Source organism: Halictus rubicundus, chromosome 11 (assembly GCF_050948215.1).
Source record: "Halictus rubicundus isolate RS-2024b chromosome 11, iyHalRubi1_principal, whole genome shotgun sequence".
NCBI lineage: Eukaryota > Metazoa > Arthropoda > Insecta > Hymenoptera > Halictidae > Halictus > Halictus rubicundus.
The window spans coordinates 13,639,924-13,656,234 of record NC_135159.1 but is presented as its reverse complement, the minus strand read 5'-3'; the positions used below and the strand labels follow the sequence as shown (position 1 = coordinate 13,656,234).

The 16,311-nt window shown below is 45.4% G+C and overlaps 1 protein-coding gene across 1 annotated transcript in view; it reads left to right on the top strand.

Annotated features, from left to right (window-relative positions):
• Positions 1-16,311, top strand: part of LOC143359116 (uncharacterized) — a 312,532-nt gene that overhangs the window by 100,558 nt on the left and 195,663 nt on the right. The window contains exon 4 of the mRNA XM_076796832.1: positions 16,188-16,270. The gene's annotated coding sequence lies outside the window, so the exon portion shown is untranslated. The remainder of the gene's footprint in view (positions 1-16,187; positions 16,271-16,311) is intronic.

Here is a 16,311-nt window from a genome sequence, read left to right as displayed (position 1 = left end):
ATGTTGGGGTACTCGTCAATCTCGTTGAAAGGCATCACCCGATACACAGGCCCGGTGTGACGGGTGCCCGTCAGGCTAATTATTAACATTACAGGAACCCGGGGAACGTCGTTCAATCCCATCGAGCATCGGCTATTATCTCGAGTCGCTCGACCGTATAATTGCCGCCTAATGATCTCTTCCGAATTATTGACTAACCACTGTTAAGTAACACCGTTGCGCGGTGCCGTTTAATAACGTTATGACGCACAAATGGATATCGGTTGGCGCACGGTGTGTTTATTGTTCGGCCGATCGTAATTCTCGCGTAACGCCAATTATCGGTTCGATTCCGCACGCTATACCCGGGGTTTGAAACGCGTGTGCACAAGCAGCGTTCGCCCTGTAGCCGACCGTCGACGGCGCGGCGTGACGTAGCACGGCGAGCAGATCCAATATGGGGCCTGGTAGGAGAATAACACCGGGTAGGTTTCCCGAGAAGACATCGCGCGAAATTCCATTGCTCGGAAGATAATCGTGGCCCATTTACCGGTCTAATGAGATTTCGAGCGTCGCGTCCGCGGACCCGTATTATTCTTCCCATTTCGTCGCAGTTAACCCACTATCGGCTAATGTCGCGGTTTCGTTTCATTTCGCCGAGGCTAATTTGCTGCCGGCTGCTCGCCGATTAATTCCTCCGTTGTGGTCGTTTAGCGATACCGCTGCTACCCTCTATACCGATTTTTCCCATTGACAGTCCCCGAAACACGCGTTCGAAATCTGTGGAATTTTTGTTCCGGTGATCAATTAGGTTGCAATATAATTATTAATTGACAAAACACTTTTCTTGTTAATTATTTTGGTCTGAAATGTGTATCAGCGCATTCCTGACGTTTTTCCGATTAAAACGATACCCAACACGACCCCCTTTCGATCATATTTACCTGTTCAAATCCAGGACACAAAATTTCCACGTCATCGGTTCGCATAATGAAGGTTCTACAAAATCGTGATTTGCTCAGGCAAATATGCTCCGAGCTACATCGTGTTTGGACTCATTTGAATCGGAAAAATGTCAGGAATGTGATATTCCTCCTTCTATAGTGACGAATGCTGATATATTTTTTTCAATTCACTGGAAATTGGGCGGATGTCTTTTGTAAATATCCCAACATGTAATTTCCACTGTGATCTATTTTCGACACACGCGAAAGGGGCGACTGAACTTTTCCAATCGATTGCATCGCCTGATTCAGCATTCGCAGCAGTTGGTGTGCAAACTGAATCCTAATATTACCAGCCTATCAGCCATCTAAAGTCAATTTCTATCCCGCTGTGTTCACGCGTCGTCCCCGTCGAACAAAATGGCCCTGCAACGATACAAGGGAAACTGCGTTCCCCACTAAATTCCGCACTCGACCAGGTCGTCGGGTCGTAAAATTCTTCGGCTAGAGGCCGGACCGACACGGTGACCAACGTAAGAACAATCGCGCCGTGAACCGCGTGTCTTCTCACCGGAAAGTAATTGATTACCAGAGGACGTTTCATCGGATGAAAAGAAGGCCGCGGATGACGTCAATCGACATGATCCGCGCGTATAATAAGTATCGTATCCGGCAATTTCCTGCTGGCCGATATTTAGAGGACACGGTAACCGAACCGCCGGATCGACAGGGCTTAATTAGTGAATTAATTAAACGCTAATGAAACACTGGAGTAATATCTTTCGACCGGTCAGCCCCGGTGTCCTGAAAGCCGCATAATACTCCACCCACTGTCTGCCGTTGACGTGACAAACTAGAGCACGAATAATCGGTGACAATTAAATGGTACAGCGGTTCCCGATCAATTTTCCGGCCTGCGAGTCCGCGGGGGCCGCCGCCGCCGCCGCCGCCTGAGATACCAATTCGCGATGAAATGCGTCCCAGGTAACGCACAGGCTCCTATTGACCTCAGGTGGATACTCTAGTAATTGCTGTAATCAGCCCTGATGCCTGCGCACGCATGGTCGTACTTACCTGCACACATTTAACGTGGGAATTACCATTTGCTAATCAAATGACGAATTTTGCAAATACCGATAAGTTTCAAGTCAATTATTTCGGAGACTTCACTGAATGAATTTTAATGAGCACAGAAATGCAGCCAACTCAATCGGACAATAAGTTCTCCAAATTTCACCAGGGGTGTTGACCCCCATGTGCACTGTACTACTGACCCAACTCTCTAGACCCACCCCACACTTTTAGTCCTGAATCGACGCATCCTAACGACACCACAAAACCACTGACTGCTTTTGCCACCGAAACGACGACGGCAACTTAAAACTGTTTTCTCGGTGGTCGTACCGGTAGCTTGATATCAGACCGCACGATCAGTCGCATATTTCCCCGTGATAGCATCACGGCACGCGTTAGCGTCGCGATAAAACCCCTAAAATCGTGCGAACGCATCGATCGTTCCACTTTGCCAGTGGCTGGGACGACGGAAGACCCGTGAAGAGCCATGTGCGCCTGCACGGCGCGGCGCGGCGTCTCGAAGGCGATTGATGGCATCGCAGCTGTCGCGTGACACACGGACACACACACGGGCCGAGATTTATCGGCCTTTAAGGGTGGTCGATTCAATTACGCTCTCGCGACTGACCCCTCCTCGCACACCCTGGCCCCGGTGTTTGGTCCAGGGAGCCACGAAAACAAAGATTTAAGCGGGCAACGTGGGGAATCCCCGGTCCAAAGCCGGATGGTATAATGCCATTACCAGGGAATTACAAGATAAACAGAGATTATCTGTTTTCATGGGCACACGGTGGCTTCTTTTCCGGGCGCCTTCCCGTGCCAACTATCGCGGCCCCGTGCTAATGGCGACCGAAGTAGAAAAGTAGCGTCGTCCGAGGAACCGTTCGAAAGAAATTTACTGTTATTGTGCCTTTAAAGTAGCGCCCCCCGTGACAGATAGGACTTCGCGTCGTCTTCTCAGGTAGTTCGGGGAAATTTCATTTGGGGGACGGTCTGTCTACGGACACGGTGCTTATTTGTTGCTCTAATTGGACGGGAATTTAACACTGTTCCCCTCTGATGACTTCATCTCCTCCTATCACCTCTTCGTCCTATTATGAAGCAGAAAATAAAGAGCAATGTAGCTTAAGATTTTAATTGACCACACTCGTGACCATAATGTCAAAACTATTCTAGTTTTATTACATGGAACTTGTATTAGCATATTCGTGACCTTTTTCTGATTAAAATGAGTCCAAACACGAGATAGTTCGATGCTTATTTGCCTGAGCAAATCACAATTTTGTGGAACTTCGATTTTCCGAGCGATTATTTCCAAATTCTATGTCCTGGATTTAATCGGGTAAATGTGATCCAAATGGGGTCGTGTTTGGTATCATTTTAATCAGAAAAGCGTCACGAATATGCTAATAGAGGTTCCATGAATAAAATAATAAAAAAAAGTTTTGTCACTGGATTGATATTGCAAATATTTTTCTATCTCAAAACTCATGGATGCTCAACCTAAGAGTTAATGTGGCACTTCAATTTCTGGCCTGTTTCGATCCTACGTTTCCTGAAGTGGACTTTTTTAAATACCATAAAAGATCCAGCCCTTTCCATGTTTTCCCCGTTCATTAAAGTCGATGGCGTGATCTGCGAAAGCGACCGGGACGCGAAGAAACGTTCCTCGGAACGAGTTACACCACAGTGTACACCAATTAACATCAATTTCTCGTTTGGAAAGTTTCCGCCCACGCCCCCCCGCGGCCACCCGACTCGCGAAAAGTTGCCCGAGGAACGCACCGAACGGAAAAAGATTTAACAATTAAACGCTTGTGAAAATATTGCCGGTGAAGTTTCATTAAAAATTTCTTTCCCTCGGCTCTTCGAGACGCTCGAACATTTTTAAAAGTTTCCGGTTTGCCTTGCGCTCGAAGACAAACCTCCGAAATTTTTTAATGAAATTTCCACGAACGAGTATCCGCTCGAACATGCCCGAAATTAATAGCTCGAATTTAATGGAAATCATGCGAGGTTAGCTACGATGTATTATAGCAAAGTGGCTCTAGCACGATAGACCAATTATTCCATTCATAGGAGACTATTTGTCCAAATGAGTTCATTTTTTACAGACGAATTTATAAGGCTCTATTTAATGCAATAATACTTTTTTTATAATGAGAAATTCATTTTACTTTGTCAAGGAATCACTTAGCATTGGTTGTGGTAAGACAGCTGCTCTCTGCGAGGTGCCTATGCGCACAAAAAAAATTATCTCTCCCAAACCAGCAGAGGTACGCATAATATAATTACTGGAGCTTGTGCGGGAGGTATCTAGCTTCATTTAAAAAAAAATTGTGAGTAATTATGTTAAGGAACAAACTATTTACACTAAAAAAATGTAATTTCGTATTTTTAGTTTTAGCAACTTTAAAAATTGACTTATTTGAATGAAACCAACGCCAATATAATCTCAAAACATTGTGTAAACCATCAGTATTTTGTATCAACAATTAAAATAATCATTCGAAAATAATCATCAACTTCAGACTCGAACATCTTGAAAAGCCTGGATTTTGACTTTCGGCCGAGACTCGCCCGATTTCCGCGGTCATATATTTTCACGGTGCTCTCAGCGTGCTCCATAAATATTTTAATCACTTCGCGAAAGTTTCCCGAGTAATCTGCAACGCTCGTCGTTTATCTACGCGGGATTTTTCTCGCCGTGGGCGGTCCCGGCGGACGAATCAATCGATAAGAAACATTAATCGCATTATAATCAAAATATTTCCCCTCATAATCAGTCGGGCGTATTCACGTCGCGTCCCTAAGTCATGAATAATGTAGGGCAGGCCGGGCGGTATAATTTTTATTAACTATGGCGTCGGCGATGTGTCGTGCGTAGCCCGCCTTCGGCCAATCGCGATGAACGACGGCGCACGGCTCGTTTGTCCGCCGGTTTCTCGCGTCGGGGGATAATTATTTGCGACACGAGTACCAATTAAACAGTTCGAGGGAACTTTTCTTCGAGTCGAGGAGGGGGCAGGCTCGTAAATATTCCAAACGAATCAGCCCACATCCATAAATTTCGCGACAACCTTTTAGGACGTTTCTATCCCCTTGCTCTCCGTGCATTTCTCTTACATCGTATCTGTCTTTGCGCCACTTATTCCCTCCACCCTCTTCGTCCACTTTCCCTTTCTCCGCCTAGCCGAGTCTCTTCCACCCCCAATTTATCTCTTCCTCTTCTATGTTGCGGCAGCGTGGCCCCGACAGCCGACAGCCACAACGTGCGTCGCCAAGCAAACTGTTCATCAACCCCTCTTCCCCCCATAGTGTCCTCCCTTCTGTGCGTCTCCTTCGCCGTGAAACTCACTCGCCACTCATCCTAACTCCTCCTACGAGCCACGGCGCTGAGCAACGGAGCCAGCGACAGTATCGCTGCAATTGCATTCAACTTTCTCCCTTTCCGTTCGCCGTCGAGTTCGAGTTGGATCGCGGTTGACGGTTCCCCTCGCTCCGAGAGCTCACGACCACCGGGTACCGTGCGCCCCGCGACGACTCTCTGTCTTTTGGATTTCAGGTATACTTTCGTTTAAGGCACCTAGGCTAACGTGCTGGATCCAGGAATGATCGGGGATTCATTCTGGACACCTTCGTTCTAGACCCAACCAAGCCAAAGGCGTGACCAAGATCCAGACTTTACTCGAGATCTAGTCCGAATCTAGGTCCAGTTAAGATCCAATCGAAGCTGAAATCAATCCTTGGCCCAGATGAAACCCGAGGACCTAACTCGAGCCTCGATCCTTGTCGTTCTGGGTTTTATTGGTTCGAATTCATGGAGGAGCAATACACGATTGATCGAGTGCAATATGCACAGCCAGCTATCGTTTTAATCCGATCGGAACGACGCCTTTGAGAGCAGGATTTTATGAAACGTCGTCTGATTTTACAATCGCCCTGTCGCTGGATGGATCTAATAGCGGGGAAAGCACTGAAATTGATTGACAATTACCGGGATGCTTTAGCGCCGTAAAATTCCCGAAGAAATTAGAAGAAATTGGATTTGGTCTGGATGGGGTCGTGGGACCAGGCCGCACATGGTGGTTAACTAGGGACGGTGACGTGATCTCGTCGACGTAGGTTTTCGTCGTGACGGCATGTGCGTACGCGTGCATAATTTCGCCTGTTCAGTCGTTGGGACGAAAACGTCATTTGACACTAATACAGCAGCCCCCGACGTGGCATCGACTCTTGACGAAATTATGGCGTATGCGGAGGGCGGCGCTGGTTAAGGGAGACCTGTCAGGAATGATTTTGTCGCGTCACCCTCCGCCATGTTATTGTTCCCTCATTGCTGTTTCTCCGTCGCGGTATTAACTCGGATGAACTATTCCTCTGCCCGTATCTCCGCCCATTTGAATTCCTAATTTCAACTGCAAAATACTCGATTTGCCACGCTGTCTCGCACCTTTGTAACCACGAACACCAGCTACCATAGTCTTCAGACAAAATTAATCAAATTTAATGTGCATGCCAGAACGAATTAAACCACCGATAGACTATTCGATAGCGCGTTAAGAAAGTATGTTCTCCGCGAAGTTTCAGCCCCCTAGCTTGATCGAGGGGGTAGTTACAGCGAAAAATGGGATTTTTGGTTTTTTAGCCGATTTTTTTGCGTAGCAGTGAGCGAGCCTTTTGAAAAAATTCTGACACTTAGCTGGCATCGAGACACGTATCACAGAATTTTTTCAAATTTTTTGGTTGAAAATTCCGACTATGAAAAATTAAATGGCAGAGTTTGAAAAGTGGCGGATTTCTTATAGGTGCATAAAATGGTCCATATTTTTGTAATGCGACATAGTGTCGTATTTACATTTTTCCTGTGGTTACATATTGCCATAAGTGCTGTACACAAATTTTTTCAGAATTTTTGATAAACTCTGTCACTTATGAAAAAAATAAAATTTGATTTTTCCGTAATTCACGACCCTCGCGATTAATCAATTTTAATAAGCACAGCAATGCCACGGCAATCGGAGTAACAAAATCGAAAATCTCTTGTTAGGACAGAGAACGAATATTTCTGGTTCGACAATCCTGATAATTTATAGTTACTCGAGAAGACAGCATTATTCGTGTTCCAATGAATCGCGCGAACTCTCCCGGCGACTATGCGTCTTCCGCGAAGTGGAAACTCGAAATTATGAAGCCAGCCAGCCAGCGTTGGCAGCGTGTTTCGGTGAATAATGCTAATCTTCCATCGAACCGTTCGAGCGGTGTCGCAGACACGGAAATCCTTTAAAATCATGGCAACACGAGCGCTCGCGCGCGTACGCCGGGTTATATAGAAATCGATAATGATCGTAAATGGCCACATCGCGCGGCTCAGGCGTCAGCGTCGCGATTAATACGCATTTCGCCGGCTGCAAATGCATCAGCCCGATCATTAATTAATGCACGGCCAAGTTTGGGTCACTCTTTCGCGGACCGCGCCGCTTAAAAACCGATCAGCTTCGACAGCACGCGTTATTTCGATTCCATATTAATTCCTGTACCAATCGACCACAATCAGAAAAATATATTTACTCGATTTACTATCGTAAATATCATCCCTCTGCATCTCCAGGAGAATTAAAATGGTTTTTTTTTAAATAAACACGATGACCAGTGCTGTAAAATAGTTTTTAATAGATTCAGCTAGTATCGAAGAGTGCAGAAAAATTTGCCAAACAATGTTCAAATGATTCTTCTAACAAAATGTTTTGATATAGGACGAGGGGGTTGGAGGGTATGAGGGGCTGTAAATCCGTGGATCGGTGAGGAAAATAAATATCGCGATGATAATTCACAATCACTTGGTGTGACGTCGCCGAGTACTAACGTCGTTCGCTGCATCAATTAAGTTATCGTTCTCTCGGGGCGGTAAGTAATATTGGCGTGACCGGGGCTGGCTGGATTCTACCCCAGTCCGGAACGTCATCCCCTTTTCTATGCCAGGACGCCACGACCGCTATTAAGACGCGGGTACTCTACCACCTCTAACATCTACCCCCGGTGCCCCACCCCCTTTCTGCTTCTTCGCATCCAAACCGGTCCCGAACCCCCTGGCCCCCTTGTTACCCTCCCCCCCAGGGTGGTTCCTCGTCGTCTCCCGATCGATCTTCATCCACCGCTGCTCTACAAGTCGACAAGCTGCCGGTGCTCACGCTTCGACACCTCTCCAGCCAACTTTCCCCAGGCTTGAACAGGGTGTCTCCACTCGAATCGGAGCTATTGAATTTTCATACGCCCGGTTTCCGAGTGTTTTCCTTTTTTCGTTTTTTTCGTTTTTTCGTCTCTCCTCCTTTTTTTCGCGCAGCCCCTCACCCCTCCAACCCCCTCCGTCACCCTCCGTTCGTCGACTTAACTGGCAACGTTGCGCCGAAACCCACCTTGGACGGCACCGCGTTCGAGAGAGAGAGAGGGAGAGACAGAGAGAGAGAGAGAGAGAGAGAGAGAGAGAGAGAGGCGCCGGCGAACCAGGTGAATCGATAATTGGAGGCGACCTGGCGATTTTTATTCCTGCCGTATTTGCGTTCGCGAGTGCCGCGTTTATTTTGTTAGCTAATGACATCGACGGAGTCGTTTTTTCCCTCCCTGACCTCTGCCTTCTTTCAGGGCGGATTTAGCGCAGAGGAGAGAGGCTATGGCTAGAGTGTCCTTGAACCGAATTAAACCACAGATGGCTGATTCTATAGCGTGCGAGGGGGGGGGGGTGCGTTCTGTGCGAAGTTTCAACCCACTAGCTAGATCGAGGGGCTAGTTACAGCGAAAAATCGGATTTTTGGTTTTTGGCCGATATTTTTGTGTAACGGTGAGCGAACTTTTTGAAAAAAATCTGACACGTAGATGCCAGTAAGACACATATTACTGAATTTTCTCAGATTTTCTGGTTGAAAATCCTAGCTGTGAAAAATAAAAGGAGAGAATACAAAATGTTGTACGCTGCCTGTAGGGGTACAAAAATATTTACATTTTTGTAATACGATATCCTACCACGTTTATATTTTTACTGTAGTAACATATAGTCATTACTGACGTCTACAATTTTTTTCACATTTTTGGATAGTGTATCGTTTAAGTTAACTAACAATATTGGTAAATATGATACTCAGAGAAATTTTTACCTATTGTTCCCATCTTGCCCTATCTTTTCTCAGAAGGGTTTAGTGCTCACCTAAAAGGCTCGATTGCAAAAATGACACGGTATAACCAGCGGCACCTGGCTCCAAAGGGTACTTCCTTGGTCAATGCATTAGGGTCGTCTACAGCTGCAGAGGAGTAGATAGTGTGGGACGAGCTCCAGCAAATATTCCGTGGTGCGGTCCGTTCCGGATCTCCTTAGGTTCCATGTGCTCGTAAATCCTTCTTCCACGGCCGAGGCCGGTACACGGCCACCCTAGGCGTCATGTACGTCGACACGTACCCTTCGAGGAGGAGGTACAACCTCCACCCACGGCGCGACGGTCTCCAGCGTCTGGTTTATCTTGGAAATGTCCGCCAAAGGACGACGGAAAGAGTCGTAACGTCCGCGTTACGTTATGTCGAAGAAGATAAAAGGTCCTCGACGATAAGTCGAGATAGAGCGTGCTACTAGCTCCGTCGAACGTGACGCTATAAAGGGGAAGGTTTTATGGGGGCGGAAGGTTACCCTTTAATTCATTTCGAAGCTGATCCATCCGACTGAGGATTCGACGCAATTGCTCCAACTGTCTATCGAATCATTCTCCTCTCATCATTCATCTTTTTGGTTGGTCTTAGTAGGACCTAGATTAGATCTAGTCAAGCTGGGACTTTCTGGATTAGGTCTGAGTTAGTTTGTGTTAGGTCTATATGCTTCATATTATATATTGTTAAGATATTTCATTGAATATTTGATCTGTGCATATCTGTAGTTTAAATAATCTTTATTTGAAATTTTTCTGAGCAAGCTATCTGATTGAATGGGATGCATTCATAATTCTATGAAATATAAATTCGGCAGCAGCTGCAGCCGCAGGGGATGACCTGCATTCCTTGTGTGCGGATCAAACGTAACGCTGCGCTATGCAGGTAACCCTGGATGGACAGCACAATAAGCCTGCAGGTCTGAATGCATGAGACCCGTTGATTCCTTTCCCTCGGCCTGGGAAGGTTAATTGCAGGTAGAGCCTTCCAGATGTTCCAAAAATATGGTTAGTCTGCGACGGGCATCCGTGCTTCTCGGTTCACCGTGAGATACTTTTGAACATCCTCACATTCGTTGTAATTTTTCCAATAAATCTCAGTCTAATATATCTAACTTTTGATGGAGTAGTGCATTCGTATTAATCTTTTGCGATTCCGTTTATTCCATGAATAATGTACAATTATCCGACAGAGTGTAGTAATATTTAATATTTTTATTATTGATAACTCCTCGTATTAATTCAGTGCACGTACAGGGAGCAGCGTTACGATTTCTCCTGGCTGAAAATGATTCGTTTGTTGTTTATTTTCTTGTAAAGTCGGTACGTCACGATCATTCACAAAGGGATCGTGTAAACGCATTATCCGTCGCACACGGGCAAAAAGGTACATTTTTCATCGGGCGACGTGCAGGGGGCGTGCCGGGTGTGTATCAAATGAACCGAATTTGTTTTATGTTAAACAAATATTTCGCCTCATTAAGTACCGCGGTATATTTTACACAACGTCATTATCTGTCACGCCGGTGTGAAACACCCACCGGTGCACCGGTCCCCCCGGTTTATTTTCGTTGCAAACAAGTCATCGCTAATTTTCCTGCTGACCATACAGCTCGATTTCCCATAAGAATTCTACATAAAATGTATTAATTCGTTTCACCACACACGGCCGACTGGTAATGAATACGTATTGTCTGCGCTTTGTGAACAGAGGAAATTCGTTGCACGCGTGGAACACAGATTAATCAGCGTTTGCTCTTTCATTTTTTCCCCATACCATCGCTGCTCCGAAAGCGCGTGGGAATCTGTAATAACAATTATACTGTTTCCTTGACACGATATTATTACATATAATTCTGTCTCGAATTCTCTTCCGTCACTGATACTGTGGAGACACTGCTGCATAATGTAACATCCCGATCAGTTCAATTCGAAGATTCCTTCAATATTACAGTTGCTAACCTGGATCTAACCTAGATTCAAATATAGTACACGTGCAAATATAATCCGAGCAGTTTCAATTTATTCCTGAACCATTAAATATTTAACTGCTAGCGACGGTCTCAAAATATTATCACTCCCTTCCATTGAGGTCAAGGTTAGGTCTGTGCTGTATCTTATTCATCAGATTTAAGATCCCCTGTCTCCTCTTAGGTTCCAATTTAAATGTAGTCAAACCTAGTCAAACCTTCATTCAAATATAATCCAAGCTGGTTCGAGAGATTCTATTTATTTCTGGACCATTAAATGTATAGCTCACATAAATGGGCTCGTGTTAGGCTAGGTTAGGGTGGGTTAGGGTTTTCCTATGCCCCTGATCATCAGATTTTGGATTCAAAGTTTCTAGTCTTCTTTTGGGTTCCGATTTAAACCTAGTCAAACTTAGTCAAACGTAGTCAAACGTAGTCAAACCTAGTCAAACTTAGTCAAACCTAGTCAAACGTAATCAAACCAATGAGTTGAACATAAAATTTTCCCATACTTTCTAGACCCTAGAAGACCTAGCTCACACCAGCAGACCTATTATATCTTGCTGCAACCCTTTCAAGGTCCTCCCCGCCCATTTTAACCCGCCCCTGCCATAAAACACCAAGTTAGAGACAAAACGCCACTTGTCAACTTCCACCAGAATAAAACAACTGTAGACAACAGAAATAATTTATCGACCAACTGTGAACATTCACATACCCTCACAGACACATCGAAACCACCGCAAAACTCGTCCCCCAAATCCCTATCCAGAAGGATATTAGCAGCGGTAGCATCGCGCAGACCGAACGTATTGAATAACATTCAGGTTCATCGGATCCGCGGATAGTACGAGACGTCTACAAAGAATTACGAATGTATATTCACCGGGCAGAGCCTGATCCTCGGGAACCGTCTGTCCACATCGGGATCGGTTCTTGAGATGGCGAGTGCTTTCAAGGACGATTTCATGCGACGACGATTTAAGATCTCCGGCCCTTCCACGGAGTAGCCGATTCCGCGTTCCTCTTTTTGCGCACACGGACGCGAACACCCATAGACATTCGGGATTACCGCGAACAGAGGCAGCCAGATCGACAGAGAGGGAGGTAGTGAGAGAGAGAGGCTTGGAGAGTGAAATAGCAGAACGAGGAGGGAGAGGGGCAGGAGTTTTTCTCGATGACCGAGCATCGACCACGACTTTCCTCCCCATTTCGCCCGGGTCCCTTTTCCCTCCTCCTCCACCGAGGCCCTCCCACTATTCCCTCCAGCTTCTCCTCTGCCTCCTCCGTCGTTTCCCCTGTCCATCGAACCATCCTCCAGCCACGGTGGCTCGGTTACCAACGTTACAAGCCTTCAGACTTGAGGGAGAGCGCACAACCTCTTCTGGTGCCTGCTGCTCCTCCGGCGTGTTCCCCTATTTCCACCCTTTTTCTCCTACCTATGGTGTGGTGGCACCGGCACTGGCACACGGGCTCCTTCCGCGAGGATATATAGGCGGCCACTAAACTTCTGTCCTTGCCATCAATTTCAACGTCCGAGGATCGTAGGAGCGGTGCCCACCGACCAGACACACGATTCCTGCGCCTCGTTCTCTCCGGCCTCTCGTTTGCCAAACGCCTCCAGGCCTGCAGCCTTTTTGCCCGCGCACGAGGATACGCTGCTAGGTCCGAGCGCGCACACGCCATCTTTCGCGTTTAAAGGATTGTCCCCTGCGACGGTCATCCCTCAGACACGGCTCCTGGGACACCGTACTTGCTACCGGATACCTTGACAGCGCGATCGGGATATAAAGTTGGCGAGGGATCCAAGTGGACGTCCTTCCCGATCGATAACGCTGGTCCAGGAAATTAAAGATTCTTCTCGAACTTTGTAGCCACCAGGTGGAGGTTGCGTGGTTTTCCGTGCTAATTGGAGATCTGGAAACCGCTTCTCGAGATCTGTCGTCATTTTTGAGAAATTTGATCTTTGAGAAGAAGACGATTTTTCTACTTTGAAAACTCAAAGGGTCCTTACTCAGAAAGCCTCAGTTTAGGATCCAAACAGGAGAGGGTTCAAACTTGGGGAGGGTCCTAACTTGATGGGTTCTAACTTAAGGGGTCCTAACTTGAGAGGTCCTAACTTGAGGAGGCCTAACTTGAGAGGTCCTAACTTGCGGGGGTCCTAACTTGAATGAGTTCTAATTTGTGGAATCCTAACTTGAGGGGTCCTAATTTGAGGGGTCCTGACTTGAGGGGGTCGTAACTTGAGGGGTCCGAACTTGATGTGATCCCCACTTGAGGGGTCCTAACTTGATGAGATCCTAATTTAAGGGGTCCTAACTTGATGGGTTCTAACTTGAGGGGTCCTAACTCGAGAGGTCCTAACTTGCGGGGTCCTAATTTATGGGGTCCTGACTTGAGGGGGTCCTAACTTGATGTGATCCCCACTTGAGGGGTCCTAACTTGATGAGATCCTAATTTAAGGGTTCCTAACTTGAGGGGTCCTAACTTCAGGGAGTTCTAATTTGTGGGATTGTAACTTGAGTGAGTCCTAACCTGATGCGGTCCTAACTTGATGTGGTCCTAACTTGATGTGGTCCTAACTTCAGAGGTCTCAACTTAAGTGGTCCTAACTTCAGAAGTCCCACCCATAAAGCTCCAGGCTTCGGGGGTCCTAACTGCAAAGCTCCCAACTTAGGGGGTTATAAAGTGCACGAACTCGGCTGGAACGAGTCAGGATAGAAGCTTGACAGCAGCAGGATGCGTTATTGATTCGGATTCAGTTGAACGGGAACAGTTCACGATTTGTTGAGTGAAATATTCAGAGCTGCAGAGCGCTATCGCTTTTATCTGATCCGAGCAACATCTTCGGGTGCACATTTTATGACACGGTTTGTTTTACACTCGTTCCACCAGTGCGTTTTGCGTTTAAAAGATCGCCTCCTGCGAGGGCGGTTTTTCTGCCTCTACGGGTTCCTTGGGACCGATCGTGTTCGCTCCGTGAATCTTTTACGGACGGACATTACGCGTAGTTTTATCTGCCGCTCCACGCGAACGATAGTCAAACAATAATTCCACAGTATGAGACTTTCATGCAAACGGTACGCCCTAAATAACATAACCGTATTTGCGCTGCTTGTGTGCTCAATTCCGAGCGAAGAATTCTCTCTCTCTTCCTCCCTCCGCGTGCAGTTTATTTCGACATGCAAAAAGAGAGACTGTTTTCATTTGTTTCGATTTTTCCATAAATCATAAATCTAACACGGTCATAATACGTCATAACAATATTTTTATTTTAATTCTACTGGTCGTATCATAAATCCTCCAGCTGTCCGAAATTAATTTCACCATATGTTTTATCCCCTCGTGCACTCAGAAAAAGAATTATTATCATTCTGTTTATTTCAAAATTGGGACAATCTACAGGGTGGCCCAGATGTCGTTGGACCATTTTATAATGGAATCTCATTTTCAAAATATTCACATTTATTCTTTTATAAACAAATTCGAATGTTAAACATTATTGCAGGGTCTCATTTAAATATATATGAAATATTAGGGCGTTTCGAAGATTTTAATATTGGATAATGTGAAGGGGAAGTCGGATGATCGACTAATTCAGTAAGTTTTTATTTTTGTGACAATCTGATCGAATATTCCGAACGAAAAGGGTAAAGTAAATGCTGAAAGTAGTATGAGAGCCCGACAATCCCGCGCGAGAAAGCATAGACAAGTTTGTTTGCCGACCAGACTGCAGATATTACACCGAAGAATCAACTTCGAGGTTTCCGTTCCTCGAATGCACAGTTTCTCACGGGCATGTGTCGATTCCGAGCCCGCTTGTGTACTGATGTCCACAAAATCTTTCCGTCTTCCCGAGAATATCGTATCCTCGAGCTAGGATTTGTCGCGGCACTGCACATATATCGCAATCCCGCTGTTTCGTCCGATACCTATTCAATTCAGATAGCTGTACCGACTGGTCCTGTAAGGGTGGCGCAAAGTCCACTGCAAACAATGCTCACTGACTCGCATCGATACCTAACCGTTGTAATTTATTTAGCCTGCACCGTTGCTCAACCGACAACATAATCAAATTGTTGCTCCCTTTCTGTTCCTGTTGATCGATTCACAAAAATGCACTGTTCTATAAATACTTTCAAACATGTTTTAATTTATCTTTTGGATCTTGACTAACCTGTTGATAATTAAATTTTAAAAATGTATTTTATTATAAATGCCTGCAATTATTTTTTAATCATTGCTGTGTGCCAATGGTTTAATTTATTCTTTTATAAGACCCTGTCTGAGTTATTAACAATGCCATTATAGTTTTAATTCGTCCCGATTTCTGTAGATTAATGTACAAACATTTCTTCACTGTTTTCGTATAAATTCTCGCGGTAATTTGTGAACAATCTGCACACGTTTGAACGAACACAATTTTTCGAGTTTGTCGACACAGTTCCCCCAAAAATGATTTCGTAATCATGCAAGCTCTGCAGGGAGCAATGTATTTGGGATCAGCATAATTTACCGTTTTGCGAAGTGCTGGCAGACATATTTATTCCCATGGTCCCTTAACGGAAATTGAAAGTGCTTAAACATAGATACACGTCCGAGCACTGACCGTATACACTGTAACTTGTATGCGAACTAGCGTCGAGGTTCCTTCCGGACCTAAACGCGGGAAATACGATTCGTATTCGATTTTCCCCTGGCTCCAACCGATCATCAAATATCGGAACGAATGTGGGCCGATGCTATCAGCTTTTTAGCACTGTGCTGCACTGCAAATAGCGAAAACTATTTCGCGCACCATTTAATTTAATTCCACCAACTGCTGGAAAACCGTTTCAACGTTGTTGCTGGACTAATCAGACTGTACTAATTGAATAAAAATTCAATTACATCTTGCAGTAAATATCGTTGACTATTACAGTGTATTTAAATGCATTTGTGAAATAAAATAGCTGCTGCACGTTTTATAAAAAAAAAAAATGTTAAATACTGAGACTATATTATTACGTGTTTATTATTATTTGTTACAGAATTTGCCACCTGGTGTATACAATGCGGTGATTCCCGGAAGGAGAGGATACCTCGACAGAATTCTAGTGCAGTGTTACAAGTGGTGAGTAAAGCTATGCACTTTTCCCACTGTTTTGCATTTTT